The sequence below is a fragment of the Odocoileus virginianus genome, chromosome 28 (genome assembly GCF_023699985.2).
Source record: "Odocoileus virginianus isolate 20LAN1187 ecotype Illinois chromosome 28, Ovbor_1.2, whole genome shotgun sequence".
NCBI classification, from domain to species: domain Eukaryota; kingdom Metazoa; phylum Chordata; class Mammalia; order Artiodactyla; family Cervidae; genus Odocoileus; species Odocoileus virginianus.
The window spans coordinates 33,502,041-33,518,283 of record NC_069701.1 but is presented as its reverse complement, the minus strand read 5'-3'; the positions used below and the strand labels follow the sequence as shown (position 1 = coordinate 33,518,283).

Sequence of the window (16,243 nt, the reverse complement as noted above, 5' to 3'; positions counted from 1 at the left end):
GTCTTTGCATGAGCCCCGGGAAGGCATGATCCCCATTGTACAGAAGAAAGATGTCTCCTGTCTTCTGGCTCCAACACTTGTGACAGATATGTAGCCACCCTCAAGAAATATACTTTGATTAAATGAATGGATGAGTTAGTAGACGCTTGCCCTTGAACACACTGCTGCATCCATGTCAGGAGACATGCATGGTCTCAGCATGGCTACTGCCATATCACCTGGAAAAATCACCCTAGATCAGCCTAAGCCTGGGGCTAAAGCTGGTGCCTGTTAATGTACTCCTTACTCTTGAGGCTCTATATTTGTAGCCTGTGCCACCAACATGAGGATAAATCTGATCTTTAAAGCAACAGTCGTACTCCACCTTCCTTCCACTTTTATCCATTCCAAATTGTAGACCAAAGGTTTATAGCCTTCAGTGATAGAAAAGGTAGGAATAACAGGAAAGAGGAAGATCTTGAACCCTTCATGTAAGAGTGCAAATTAGTACAGTCTTGGGTGATGATTTGTCCTAAATATAAGTACTGTTTTTGTCCCAGGAATTTTGCTTGTAAGATTTATGTAAAGCTATGATCAGAAGCACCCACAAACATAAAGAGGCAAGGATGAAGTCTTCAGTCTCTAACAAAAGTGAAAATCTGAGACATCCCAAAGTCCATTCAACATAAAGTGTCCACAGAACAGACAGGCCATCAAGCAGCCAACTGCCTGAAAATAGTATTCAGTGTTAAGAGAAATCCTTCCAACAGGACATTGAGAGAAAAGAACAGAATATAAAACAGCATGATCCCAGGCTTGCAGAGCACATGGAAAACAGTGAAGCATCCTTGCCAGGCATGTGCATCCTGGATTTTCTGCCTTGACTCAGATCCCAGGACAGAAGTCAGAGGGTCAGGCTCAGGTGACAGCAAGGCCATCATGGGAGCCACTGCAGACCCGTGGGGCTGAGACAGGGTGGGGAGGGTTGGGAAGTGGGGAGGCAGCCACAGGTACAGAGACAACAGCTCTCTGGTGGGGGTGATACTTCCTACTCTAAGGGGATCAGACTGGGCCTGAGACGAGAAAGGAACAGGTGTTGATCTATGTTCCCTCCACAGAGACAACGTATCATTGTTTTCTCACCTAGGATCTAGTGGAAGATAACTGAAACCCTAACTGAGCCGGCACTTCTGTTTTCTTGGCTCTAGGAGGAGGTAAAGCACTGGCTCTGATTACTCCCCTCCTCACCCTTACCAGCCACCCTTTCCTTGCCAACTACTTCAAGCCTAAAATCACACTGCAAAGAGAGTTGTAAAGGCCTTTGGTTTCTTGTCAGTTTGCCGTATCTCCTAGGGGAGCACAACAAACTGTTACCATGACAACCCGCACAGTTCACTCTCTCTGTATCAGAGGGGACTAGCCCCATTCCGCCTTTCATGTCAAAAGCACCTGATGTTGGCCTTAGAAACCTTTCTAAGCCTGCTGTTTAGTGAGAAAATATGTGTTGATCTGATGAACATTCTTTTCCCAGGATGATATCACTTGTGAAATCAAGTAACCAGACATTCAGTCACCTAACTTCCCTCAGGACTTGAGGAGCAAATCACCAAGAATGCATCTCTTATTTGCCCCAAAACACCTTCAAAGTGACCTGCCCCACAAGTTGCAAAGTTGCTAAGTATACTCCAGAAAGGATACTTTTCCAGTTTTCTTTATCTTTAAAAATTTCTTGAGTTGGGTTCATAGTTAGAGATCTCTCCACATCTCCCAGTGCTAAATAGTTTACCCAGCATGAAAGATAGGGGAAAGAGCTTAGTGCTTGAGAATCTGATGAAAAAGAAAGTTAAAGTGTTAGTCGCTCAGTCATGTCCTACTCTTTGTAATCCCATGGACTATAGCCTGCCAGGCTCCTCTGTCCAAGGAATTCTCCAGGCAACAATACTGGAGTGGGTACTCATTCTCTTCTCCAGAGTATCTTTCTGACCCAGGGATTGAACCAAGCCTGAACTGCAGGCAGATTCTTTACCGTCTGAGTCACGAGGGAAGTCCCTGGTCAAGCTGGGATTTAAATTGGAATTATTGGGCTTCCCTGGTGGTTCAGATCATAAAAAATCTGCCTGCCCTACATGGTTAGTATGATACAGTCTCATTATTAGTATTTTGTTGGGTTTAGTGAATACATTTATATTTTAAATTTCTCTTATTTTTTATTTCATAAATTTATTCCTAAATAAGTTAAATTTATTTAAATCACCTAAACTGTACAAGTACAAAATTGTGATTACAAACACGCTTTTCGATAGATTTTGAACTTTTATTCTTAATTTTCTTCTTTTCTTCTTCCTTTTTTTTATCTACACAGTGTTTTTATTTTTATTCAACTATAAGCAAACAACAGAATTAACACAACATCGAGAATGACTTTTTTTTTTTTTACACCAAAGAGTGATCAAGTTAACAAGCACAGACTTTCAGATTTCTGAATAACCTCTTACCCAGAACTGCTGCTCATCTAGATGGCCAGGCTTTAATAGCAAAGTGACTTCCTCTCTGTAGCTTTTTCTGGTATTGCTCTTTAAAGGAGCCAGAGTGGGACACAGATACCCAGTAACCAGCCTGAGGCATTGGGTGTTAGTGGACATGCCGGTTCTCGTTGTCTTGGTGAGAGAGGGCTGTGAGAACACATGCCATTAGGTGCCTTCATACACAGTTCTGTGCTCAGGCTCACAAAAGGCAGAGGCAGTCAACTTCTTCTTTGTTTTCAACCTCCCTTAAAGATTCTTTGATGCTCTGTTCTCATATTGCAGGCCTGGTCTTTTACCAGAATTTTTTTTTCTTCTTTAAAGTCTGGGTTGTTGTTCTCACATTAACATTTTGATAAACTCCTTCACAGTAGCAAAGTAACCACCAACAAAACAGAGTTCAAGTTTGATCAAAACATAAACCCCCTAGAATTATACAGGGCAGGTAGAATGAAAGAAAAGTCACCCTAAACCTAAATCTGACCGTTGAGGACTCAGACAAGAAGTGGCGGGGTAGGGGGATGGGTTGGGGGTGGTGGTGGGGGGCGGATGTAGGCAGAAATCTACATGCATCACTAAAGGGAAACACTGTTTGGGAACTCTGGGGTGGTGTCCCACTCCTCTACTTCTCAGACAGCTGTTCGTAGAGCTTGGGCACATAATCATCCCATTTGGCCTGGTAACAAGTACTGGTCACTGGGGTCCCCGAGGTCATACATTTTGCAGATAGAGGCCACCTTGAGTTTGCCACAGTGGTACCTAGATTGGTCGCTGTGAATGTGCTTGTCAAACTCCAGTGGTCTTTCCTGCTCATAAACCAGCCAGATGTAACAGCGCAGGCCTGTGCCCTTGGGAGGCCCAGAGCCCACATAATCCGAGAGGACCGTGCCACTGCTGATGTCATTGCCCTTCATGTTGACCACCAGAAAGTGGTGCCATTCCCTGTATTTGGGGGTGCTGCCTGCTGGGCGCATTCAGATCTGCTAAGACCAAGGTGTACAATTTACCTGAATCAAGCCCGTCCCATGCATTGCTGTGGGCCGGTTCTTAACCTGGGTGGGTGTTAGCACTTTGGCCAGGTCGTTGACCTCTGCCCAGCCATATTTGACTTGCAGAAGGTGCTATAGCCTCTAATCCACTCCCTTCAGGCTCAAGGGCCCAGGCCACTTGCTGAGGTCCCCCGGCATCACAGAGCTGAGAGGGTCGGACAGCAGGGAAAGAGGCTGGTGGACTCCTGAAGTGGGTCTGCATAGGTTCCCAGCGGTCTGCCTTTCCTTCTTTCCTTTCTTGTTTTCCCCATATATTTACAGTCTAGCATATGTCCTCTCTTTTGATTTTATCCGAATCTATATCTACAGGCCAAAAGAAATGAAGGGGCAGCATGGGAAGAACCAAAGAACAAAGTGCAGGGACATGAATGAAGGGTGGTTGCCCTTGTTACTCATCATGAATATTCTGTAGTAGGATCACTTCCCCTACCCTTTTGTGTACCCACCACCCCCAAGTTTGCCATGACCATGGAAGTTACTTCAGCCAGTGGAATTTGGTAGAGGTGATATGTCACTTCCAAGTAAAGCGTTTGGAATCAGATCCTAATTTGCCTCACACTCCCTTTCTTTGATCCAGAAGGAGCCTCCATCCACTTTGCTTCCTGAAAGGATGTGATGAGGAGGGCCCTCTGTCCACCAAAGTCAGATGTGAGTGAGAAATAAAGTTTAGTTATGCTGAGACTTTCAGATTTGGGGGTTTTAAGTCTTCATAGTGTAAGTCACCTTCTCTTCACTGAGTCAGGAGGGTATAACAGGCACTCCTATTTGTCTCATTAATTTGGTAACTAAAACCCCAGTTTAGGGTCACTCAGCTAAAAAGTTCATTTCCTAGCCTTTCTTTCACCTAAAAATGCCTCTGTGACTTCATCGCAACCAGTGAGAAATGAGTGAAAATAATTTTATAAATTTTGATTATGCTCTTTAAGGAAAGGGACATATCCTGCTTCCCCTTCTCTGGAACGCAGATATAATGACAGGAGCTGGAGCAGTCATGTTAGACCAGAGGTGAATATCATGTTTTGAAGATGATTATCCACAAGAAAAACTGGAGTTCCTATCACTGTGGACTGACTGGAACTATTATTGCATGACAATGTATTGCATTTAAGACAAGATTATTTAGACTTTGATTATAGCCAGTTGAGCTTGCAACCCAACTCTCATAAACCAATAACAAGTCTGTGTGTTAGCCTTGTTTTGACAGTAGAGTTTGGTGGATAGAGACAAGACCTACTCATGCAGACTTGCAAGAGAGTCAAGTTAGAGCTCTGCCCTCTGGAAGCTGTGGTCTAGTGTGGGTTTCAGAAACTCAAGCAAGAACAAAGCCATATGGCAGGGACAGATGCTGTAGGAATATTTTTGAGGGGAACCTACATCAGTCCTGGTGTCAAGGAATTGCCCGATTAGGGAACCATCATAGGTCAGCCTCCCCAGAAGTAGCCCGTGACTCAAGGTTTCATATACAAGTGATTTATTTCAAAGTTCCTCCCAGAAGGACTTCCCTGATGGTCCAGTGGTTACTGATCTGCCTTCTGATGCAGGAGACATGTTGGACCCCTGGTTTGGGAAGATTTCATATTTTGAGAGCTACTAAGACTATGGGTCACAAGAACTGAGACCTCAGGCCATAGATCCCATGATCTGCAACAAGAGAAGCCATTGCAATGAGAAGCCCACTTACCATATCTAGAGAGTAGTTCCCACTCTCTGAAACTATAGAATGCCCGTGCAGCAAGGAAGAGTCAGAACAGTTAGTTTTTTTTTTTTTTTTAAGTGCCTTTCAAAAAAAAAAAAAAGGCCTTCCAGAGAAACCAGTGAGGGCGCAGGGGAATCATAACAGGAAAAGGGATGAAACTAGCTTGAGTGTGATTTTATGCAAGTCTTGGGGAGGGAAGATGAATCCTGTTCCCACAGGAAACTCTAGAACATAAGTTTGCCTCAAAAGTATCCCAACCCAAGGCTAGAGAGTTGGGCTTTCACACTCCCACCAGCACCTACATCTCAGCCTTTAACTAATGACCACCTGGTTTCTATGAGCCCCTGCTTTAGGTCCTCTAAAAATAAGTCAAAGGGGCCCATTAGAAGCCAAAGCACACCAAAGCCAGGGAAACACAATCTCAGATAATGTCGAGGCGTCCTACACCTGCTCTGCCCTCTCCAGCATCACATCGGGAATCCCAGGAGGGGAAAGAGCCCTTTTTGGTAGCTTGATGCAATCTTTCCTTTTTAAAAATGTTTAATTTGTATTGGAGTATAGTTGATTTCTGCTTGCCAGTGCAGGAGACGTAAAAGATGTGGGTTTGATCCCTCAGTCCAGAAGATCCCCTGGAGGAGGAACTGGCAACCCACTCCTGGAAAATTTCATGGATGTAGAAGTCTGGCAGCCTACAGTCCGTGGGGTCACAAAGAGTTAGAAAGAACTTAGTGACTGAGCATGCATGCATAGTTTATTTACAATATTGTGTTAGTTTCAGCTGTATAAGGATGTGATTCCATTATACATATATAGGTATACGTTCTTTCTTAGATTCTTTTCCCATACAGGTTATTATAGAACATTGAGTAGAGTTCCCTGTGCTGTATAGTAGGTCCTCCTTGATTATTTATTTTGTATTTAGTAGTGTGTATATGCAGAGAAGGCAATGGCAACCCACTCCAGTACTCTTGCCTGGAAAGTCCCATGGACGGAGGAGCCTTGTAGGCTGCAGTCCACGGGGTCGCTAGGAGTTGGACATGATTTAGCGACTTCACTTTCACTTTTCACTTTCATGCATTGGAGAAGGAAATGGCAACCCACTCCAGTATTCTTGCCTGGAGAATCCCAGGGACGGGGGAGCCTGGTGGGCTGCCGTCTATGGGGTCGCAGAGTCGGACACGACTGAAGTGACTTAGCAGGAGCAGCAGCAGCAGCAGCAGGGTGTATATGTTAATCCCAAACTCTCGGTTTATCATTCTCCTCCTACCTTTCCATTGGTAACCATATGGAATACTGTGAATATGCTTTTTTTAAACTTTTTTTATTGAAGGATAATTGCTTTACAGAATTTTGTTGTTTTCTGTCACACCTCAACATTAATTAGTCATAGGTATACATATATCCCTTCCCTTTTGAACCTCCCTCCTATCTCCCACCCCATCTCACCCCTCTAGATTGATACAGAGCCCCTGTTTGAGTTTCCTGAGAAGGTAACTTCCTGTTGTCTGTCTATTTTGCATATGGTAATGTAAGCTTCCGTGTTACTCTTTCCATACATCTCACCCTCTTCTCCCCTTTTCCCAGGTCCATATGTCTATTCTCTATGTCTGTTTGTCCATTGCTGCCCTGTAAGTAAATTCTTCATTATCATTTTTCTAGGTTCCATATATATGTGTTAGAATACAATATTTGTCTTTCTCTTTCTGACGCACTTCACTCTGTATAACAGATTCTAGGTTCATCCACCTCATCAGAACTGACTCAGATGCGTTCCTTTTTATGGCTGAGAAATATTCCATTGTGTATATGTGTCAAAGCTTCTTTATCTATTCATCTGTTGATGGACATCTAAGTTGCTTCCATGTTTTAGCTATTGTAAATAGTGCTGTAATGAACATGGATACTCATGTAAAGGATACATGAGTCCTTTTCAATTTTGGTTTCCTCAGGGTATATGCCTAGGAGTGGGATTTCTGGGTCATATGGTGATTTTATTCTTAGTTTTTTAAGACATCTCCATACCATCTTCCATAGTGGCTGTATCAATTTACATTCCCAACAACAGTGCAAGAGCATTCCCTTTTCTCCACACCCTCTCCAGCATTTACTGTTTGTAGACTTTTTGATGATGGCCATTCTGACTGGTGTGAGGTGGTATCTCTTTGTAGTTTTGACTTGCATTTCTCTAATAATGACTGATGTTGAGCATCTTTTCATGTGTTTGTTAGCCATCTGTATGTCTTCTTTGGAGAAATGTCTGTTTAAGTCTTTTTCTCACTTTTGATTGTGTTGTTTGTTTTTCTGGCATTGAGTTGTATGAGCTGCTTGTGTATTTTGTAAGTTAATCCTTTGTCAGTTGTTTCCTTTGCTATTATTTTATCCTATTCTGAGGGTTGTCTTTTCACCTTGCTTATAGTTTCCTTTGCTGTGCAAAGGCTTTAAGTTTATTCAGGTCCCACTTGTTTATTTTGTTTTTTTTTTCCCCATTACTCTAGGAGGTGGGTCATAGAGGCTCTTGCTTTAATTTATGTCATAGAGTGTTCTGACTATGCTTTCCTCTAAGAGTTTTATGTTTCTGGTCTTACATTTAGGTCTTTAATCCATTTTGAGTTTATCTTTGTGTATGGTGTTAGGAAGTGTTCTAATTGCATTCCTTCCATGTAGCTGTCCAGTTTTCCCAGAACCATTTATTGAAGAGGCAGTGTTTGCCCCATTGTATATTCTTGCCTCCTTTGTCAACAATAAGGTACCCACAGGTGCACGGGTTTATTTCTGGGCTTTCTGTCTTGTTCCACTGGTCTATATTTCTGTTTTGTGCCAGTACCATACTGTCTTGATGACTGTAGCTTTGTAGTATAACCTAAAGTCAGGAAGGTTGATTCCTCCAGCTCCAGTCTTCATTCTCAAGACAGCTTTGGCTATTCAAGGTCTTTTGAATTTCCATATGAATGTGAATTCTTTTTTTGTTCTAGTTCTGTGAAAAATGCCATTGGTAATTTGATAGGGATTGCATTGAATCTGTAGGTTGCATTTGGTAGTACAGTTATTTTCACAATATTGATTCTTCCTACTCAGGAATATCTCTCCATCTGTTTATGTCATCTTTGATTTCTTTCATCTGTGTCTTATAATTTTCTGTGTGCAGTTCTTTTGTCTCAGTTCAGTTCAGTTCAGTTCAGTCACTCAGTCGTGTGTGACTCTTTGTGACCCCATGAATCGCAGCAAGCCACGCCTCCCTGTCCATCACCAACTCCTGGAGCTTACTCAAACTCATGTCCATCGAGTCGCTGATGCCATCCAGCCATCTCACCCTCTGTTGTCCCCTTCTCCTCCTGCCCCCAATCCCTCCCAGCATCAGGATCTTTTACAATGAGTCAACTCTTTGCATGAGGTAGCCAAAGTATTGGAGTTCCAGCTTCAGCATCAGCCCTTCCAATGAACCCCCTGGACTGATCTCCTTTAGGATGGACTGGTTGGATCTCCTTGCAGTCCAAGGGACTGTCTAGAGTCTTCTCCAACACCACAGTTCAAAAGCATCAATTCTTTGGTGCTCAGCTTTCTTCACAGTCCAACTGTCATATCCATACATGACCACTGGAAAAGCCATAGCCTTAACTAGATGGACCTTTGTTGGCAAAGTAATGTCTCTGCTTTTTAATATGCTTTCTAGGTTGGTCATAACTTTCCTTCCAAGGAGTAAATGTCTTTTAATTTCATGACTGCAATCACCATCTGCAGTGATTTTGGAGCCCCCCAAAATAAAGTTTGACACTGTTTCCACTGTTTCCCCATCTATTTCCCATGAAGTGATGGGACCAGATGCCATGATTTTAGTTTTCTGAATGTTGAGCTTTAAGCCAACTTTTTCACTGTCCTCTTTCACTTTCATCAAGAGGCTTTTTAGTTCCTCTTCACTTTCTGCCTTAAGGGTGGTGTCATTTGCATATCTGAGGTTATTGGTGTTTCTCCCAGCAATCTTGATGCCAGCTTGTGCTTCTTCCAGCCCAGCGTTTCTCATGATGTACTCTGCATATAAGTTAAATAAGCAGGTTGAAAATATACAGCCTTGACGTCCTCCTTTTCCTATTTGGAACCAGTCTGTTGTTTCATGTCCAGCTGTTGCTTCCTGACCTGTATACAGGTTTCTCAAGAGTCAGGTCAGGTGGTCTGGTATTCCCATCTCTTTCAGAATTTTCCACAGTTTATTGTGATCCACACAGTCAAAGGCTTTGGCATAGTCAGTAAAGCAGAAATAGATGTTTTTTTTTGGAACTATCTTGCTTTTTTGATGATCCAGGGGATGTTGGCAATTTGATCTCTGGTTCCTCTGCCTTTTCTAAAAGCAGCTTGAATCTCTTTGTCTCCTTAGGTAAGTTTGTTCCTGGATACTTAATTCATTTTGTTGCAACGGCAAATGGAATTGATTCCTTAATTTCTCTTTCTGATTTTTCATTGTTAGTATATAGAAATGCAAGTGATTTCTGTGTACTGATTTTGTATACTGTAGCTTTGCTAAATTCACTGGTTAGCTCTAGTAATTTTCTGATACTATCTTTAGGGTTTTCTATGTACAGTATCATGTTATCTGCAATCAGTGAGAGCTTTACTTCTTTTCTGATCTGGATTCCTTTAAGTTCTTTTCCTTCTCTGATTGCTTTACCTAGAACTTGCGAAACAATGTTTAATAGTAGTGGTGAAAGTAGACAGGTTTGTCTTGTTCTTGGTCTTAGGGAATGCTTTCAGTTTTTCACCGTTGAGAATAATGTTTGCTGTAGGTTTATCGTATATGGCCTTTACTATGTTGAGGTAGATTCCTTATATGCCCATGTTTTGAAGAATTTTAATCATAAATGGGTGCTGAAATTTGTCAAAGGCTTTTTCTGCATCTATTGAGATTATCATATGGTTTTTATTTTTCAATTTGTTAATATGGTGTATCACATTGATTGATTTGAGTATAATGAAGAATCCTTGCATCCCTGGAATAAACCCAAATGGATCATGGTGTGTGAGCTTTTTGAAATGTTGCTGGATCCTGTTTGCTAAAATTTTGTTGAGGATTTTTGCATCTATATTCATCAGTGATATTGGCCTGTAGTTTTCTTTTTTTGTGTTGTCTTTGGTTTTGGTATCAGGGTGATGGTGGCCTTGTACAATGAGTTTGGAAGTGTTCCTTCCTCTGCAGTTTTTTGAATAGCTTTAGAAGGATAAGCATTAGCTCTTCTCTAAATGTTTGATAGAATTCTCCTGTGAAGCCATCTGGCCCTGGGCTTTTGTTTTTTGGGAAATTTTTGATCACAGCTTCAATTTCAGTGCTTGTAATTGGGTTTTTCATGATTCCTATTTCTTCCTGGTTCACTCTTGGAAGATTGAACTTTTCTAAGAATCTATCCATTTCTTCAGGTTATCCACTTTATTGCCGTGTAGTTGTTCATAATAGTCTCTTATAGTCCTTTGTATTTCTGCATTGTCTGTTTTAACCTCTCCTTTTTCATTTCTAATTTTGTTAATTTGATTCTTCTCTCTTTTTTTCTTGATGAGTCTGGCTAAAGGCTTGTCAATTTTGTTTATCTTCTCAAAGAACCGGCTTTTAGTTTTATTAATCTTTACCACTGTTTCTTTCATTTCTTTTTCATTTATTTCTGCTCAGATCTTTATCATTTCTTTCCTTCTACTAATCTTGGGTTTCTACTTTTGTTGTTCTTTTTCCAGTTGCTTTAGGTGCAAAATTAGATTGTCTATTCAATGTTTTTCTTGTTTCTTGAGGTAGAATTGTATTGCTATAAACTTCCCTCTTAGAACTGCGTTTGCTGCATCCCATAGGTTTTGAGTTGTTGTGTTTTCATTGTCATTTGTTTCTAGAAATTTTTTGATTTCCTTTTTGATTTGTTCAGTAACCTGTTGGTTAGTTAGAAATGTGTTGTTTACTTTCCATGTGTTTTTGTTTCTTACAGCTTTTTCTCTTGTAATTGATATCTAGTCTCACAAAATTGTGGTCAGAGAAGATGCTAGTATGATTTCAATTTTCTTAAATTTACTGAGGTTTGATTTGTGACCTAAGACATGGTCTATTCTGAAGAATTTTCCATGTGCACTCAATAAAAAGGTAATGTCTTGAAGATATCAATGAGCTCCATCTCATCTAATGTATCATTTATGACTTGTGTTTCCTTATTAATTTTCTGTTTTGATGATCTGTCCTTTGGTGTGATTGGGGTGTTAAAGTCTCCCACTATTGTGTTACTGTCAGTTTCTCCTTTTATGCCTGTTAGTGTTTGTCTTATGTATTGAGGTGCTCCTATGTTGGGTGCATAGATATTTACAATTGTTATGTCTTCCTCTTGGATTGATCCCTTGGTCATTATGTAGTGTCCTTCCTTATCTCTTATAATCTTGTTTATTTTAAGGTCTATTTTGTCTGATATAAGGATTGTTACTCCAGCTTTCTTTTGCTTCCCGTTTGCATGGAATATATTTTTCCATTGTCTCACTTTCAGTCTATAAGTGTCTTGAGGTCTGAAGTGGGTTTCTTGTAGACAGCATATATATAGGTATTGTTTTTGTATCTATTCAGCCAGTCTGTGTCTTTTTGTTGGTGCATTTAATCCATTTACATTTAAAAGAATTATTGATATATATGCTTCTATTGTCATTTTCTTAATTGTTTGGGGTTGATTTTGTAGATCTTTGTTCCTCTCTTGTATTACTTGACTGTATAAGTCCCTTTAATACTTTTTGTAAAGCTGGTTTGGTGGTACTGAACTGTCTTAACTTTTGCTTGTCTGAAAAGCTTTTTATTTCTCCATCAATTTTGAATGAGATCCTTGCCAGGTACAGTAATCTTCATTGTAGATTTTTCTCTTTCGGTACTTTAAATATATCCTGCCATTCCCTTCTGGTCTGCAGAGTTTCTGCTGAAAGAGCAGCTGTTAGGTGTATGGGGTTTCCCTTGTATGTTACATGTTGCTTCTCCCTTGCTGCTTTTAATATTCTTTCTTTGTGTTTAGTCTTTGTTAGTTTGATTAGTATGTGTCTTCATGTGTTTCTCCTTGGATTTATCTTGTATGGGACTCTCTGTGCCTCTTGGTCTTGATTGACTATTTCCTTTTCCATATTGGGGAAATTTTCAACTATAATCTCTTCAAAAATTTTCTCATACCCTTTCTTTTTCTCTTCTTCTTCTGGGACCCCTACAATTCAAATGTTGGTGTGTTAGATATTGTCCCAGAGGTTTCTGAGACTATCCTTAGTTCTTTTCATTCTTTTTACTTTATTCTGCTCTTCAGAAGTTATTTCCACCATTTTGTCTTCCAGCTCACTGATTCATTCTTCTGCTTCAGATATTCTGCTGTTGATTCCTTCTAGAGTATTTTTAATTTCAGTAATTGTGTTGTTTGTATATTTGTTCTTTAATTCTTCTAAGTCTTTGTTAATTGATTTTTGCATTTTCTCCATTTTGTTTTCAAGGGTTTTGATCATCTTTACTATCATTATTCTGAATTCTTTCTCAGGTAGTTTGCCTATTTCCTCTTCATTTATTTGGACTTCTGTATTTTTAGTTTGTTCCTTCATTTGTGTAGTCTTTCTCTGTTTTTTCATTATTTATTTTTAACTCATTGTGTTTAAGGTCTCCTTTTCCCAGGCTTCAAGGTTGAATTCTTTCTTCCTTTTTGTTTCTGCCTTCCTAAGGTTGGCCCACTTTCATATAGGGTGAGACTTGTGCTGAGTTTTTGTTTGTTTGTTTGTTTTTCCTCTGATGGGCAAGACTGAGTGAGATGGTACTCCTGTCCGCTGATGGTTGGGTTTTTATTTTTGCTTTGTTTGTTGTTTAGATGAGGCATCCTGCACAGTGTGCTACTGGTGGTTGGGGGATGCCGGGTCTTGTATTCAAGTGGTTTCTTTCATGTGAGTTCTCACTACTTGATACTCCCTAGGGTTATTTCTCTGGCAGTCTCTGGTCTTGGAGTCAGGGCTCCCACTCCAAAGGCTCGGGGCTTGATCTCTGAAGGAGCATTTGCTCTGTTTCTTTTCTTGCTTGACTCTCCTCCATTCTTAGTGAGGCCTTCTGTGACCAGAGGGCCACTGGCACTATCAAACTGCAGGGGCTTGTTGTTGCTGACAGGGTCAAAGGGCAGCTGGTTCAATCCACCACACTTCTTTGTGTTCTGCAAGGACTGATCTCAAATCAGGTCCCATTCCAGCTCCCAGCTACCAAAGTACAACTCCTCACAGAGCTGTGGAAAATCTGGAGGTGCTACAGCTTCTATGCGGCAGTGCCCTTGCAGCACCCTATGCCAGGAGACGGTCTTCTGAACTCCCTGCCTAGTACTGTCAGCTTAGGCCTGGCACCTAGGCCCAGGTTGGACTCTCACCCACCCTGTTTGTTTCTCAGAAATCATTTTTGATGAAGTGGAATGAGCCACGAGCCAGAGGAAGGAGTACTCTCACCCCAGTGGAGAACATTTTAAGATTGCATTTAAGTCCTCATTCCCCTAAAACACACACACACACACACACACACACACACACTTTTTAAGAGCAAGAGCAGGGAGTGGTGTAATTGATAAATGAAAGTAGCTCCATTGTGTCTGACTCTTTGTGCCACATACAGTCCTTGGAACTCTCCAGGCCAGAACACAGGAGTGGGTAGCCTTTCCTTTCTCCAGGGAATTTTCCCAACCCAGGAGTTGAACCTAGGTCTTGTGCATTGCAGGCAGATTCTTTACCAGTTGAGTCACAAGGAAAGCCAGTAAGTGATAAAGGGCTCATTATACCAGGCGAGGCTCCGTCTCTAGATTGGACCACTTTGGTGTTACACTGCAGCCCCCACACCTTAATCTCCATTGACCTTGGCATCTGCTGTGATAAGGCTCCAGGTGGTCAAACACAGCTCCCCAAGCCCTAAGGTGAGCTAGATTTCAGAGGGAAAGTCCAGGCAGCAGTCCTGAGGCAGCCCCCAGAGAAGCTGGAGGTCAGACAGTCTCCACTCATCCCGAGTAGGCCTGGTGTCCCACAAAGCAGCACCTTCATTCCACAGCTGGACAGCCCCATACAGCAATCCCACAGCTTTCAAGAGGCTGACTCAGGGCTCAGACTTGCCTGAATTCCAGTTTCTGGAATTCAGAAACATCCCTTTGTCTACAGCAACCTCAGCCTAGTCCCTAGTCCTTGTGGCTTTGATTACAGAGATGGAACCAGACGGTCCCTCAAATCATGACATAAACCTGAGGCAGCTCCCAAGTGCTGAACAAGCTCCTCACATACACCAGGTGGAACAGGAATGAACTTGAACCCAAAATATCTGACATCTTTGCCAACTACCCACTGTCTCTCACCACCTGACACTACCAGGATGGAGTCACTACCCACTGATGTCACTGACTTTCAACATCTGATGCAAGGAGGTCAATGAAGAGGTCAGGAATTAGTCATGCTGTGCTCTGGAAAAATTGGCAGAACATTCTTTCAAAGAAATATTTTCAAAAGAAAACTTTATGAGCCTGATATCTTGTACCTTTGCATATCTAGACAAGAACTGACATCATGAACAGAGATATTCACTCCTCATGACTAGCAGCAGGCCTCTGCTAAGTGTATGCTTGACTCACATACCTCCTTCCCCCAAATCACATGCTTACCGACCTCCCCCCACACACCTCTGAGGCAATGTTCCTCAGATCTATGTGAGAGGCTGTCTCCTATATACCACACTTTGTCCCAAACAAAACTTAACTCAGAACACTCACTTTGTGTTTTTCTTTTTATTTGACAACTTTATATATAAAACTCATTTTAGCACTTACAATGAATCAAAACACCCTACACATATTAACTTGTTGGGTTCTGTTATTATCCCCTATTTAAAGGTGGGGAATGTGAGGCACAGACAGAGAAAGTAACTTGTCTAAGGTCACACAGCTAGTGGATGGCCAAGCTTGGATTTGAACCTAGGCTATCTGGCTCTAGCACTGTGTTTTTATATGCTGTGCTCTCTGCCCACTCACGTTTTGTAAGTCGTGCCATATACATTTATCTTTAACTCAAGTTCAGTCTCTCCCCTCCAGGCCAGAAAATACATATACCTTGCTCTTTTTCCTCCTCTGTAGAATCCTTTGAGATTTCCAGACTATTGTGGTGTCAAAAGGAAAATGAAGGGAGGCAATGTTTGTGCAGACACTGTGGTGTCACCATCATATTCCAGCTTCCCCAGTCACATGGTGACATGCCATTGTTCTCTGTCTCTGGGCAAGCCACAGAGGTTTCCCTCCCAAGGTTCAGGTGGAATGAGGGACAGTTCTAGGGGGCCACACCAGCTCCTACAAAGGCCACTTGCTCAGCAGTCAGATTATAGCACCCACCAGCCTTTGGTAAGAAGTTCTGCCCCTTCCTGCAGACATGACAGGAGGAGAACCAGCCTCAGTGTGGACCACCCATTTTAACTCAGAGCTTTCTCCTCCTTTCCATCCAGGCTTTTACTCCTTTGCCCACCTCTGCTTTTAGCTTCACTTAACTTTGCCTTCAAAACATAATTAGGGAGATGGGAGCTTTCTTCAGTGTAGTTCTAGAATGCCACAAAGCTTTTGACTATACCCCCTCCTAGCCTTGAGTATTACCTTTTCATTCTTTCTTCCATAGGCTCTGAGAACTTGAAAGAAATTAACATTCCCAAATATCACAACCTACCTCAGTCTGTGCAAGGTGCTAGCAAACAGCAAAGAACAAGGGTAAGTTAATAACAGAAGCTGTTATCGAATTAAGTGCAATCTGCCTACATCCCATTTAACCTTTTCATTGTTCTGCTCTGAAGTTTCACATAGAGTATAAATGAAGCTTATTTTGTTATGTGTGAAAAACTCTTAGAGACTTGAAGTTGGTCATTCTGCTCCCACCAAAGTCTTGTTTCTGCAATGTAAACAAAATATCCACACTCCCACTTCCCAATGAAATGGAAGCTAATGGCCATGACCTCCTCTAAGTGTCCAAAGCCTTCCCCACTC

General features: G+C 41.6%; 1 pseudogene; it reads right to left on the bottom strand.

Annotated features, from left to right (window-relative positions):
• Positions 1-3,123: 3,123 nt before the first annotated feature.
• Positions 3,124-3,688, bottom strand: LOC110148775 (phosphatidylethanolamine-binding protein 1 pseudogene; annotated as a pseudogene).
• Between the last annotated feature and the right edge of the window lie 12,555 nt (positions 3,689-16,243).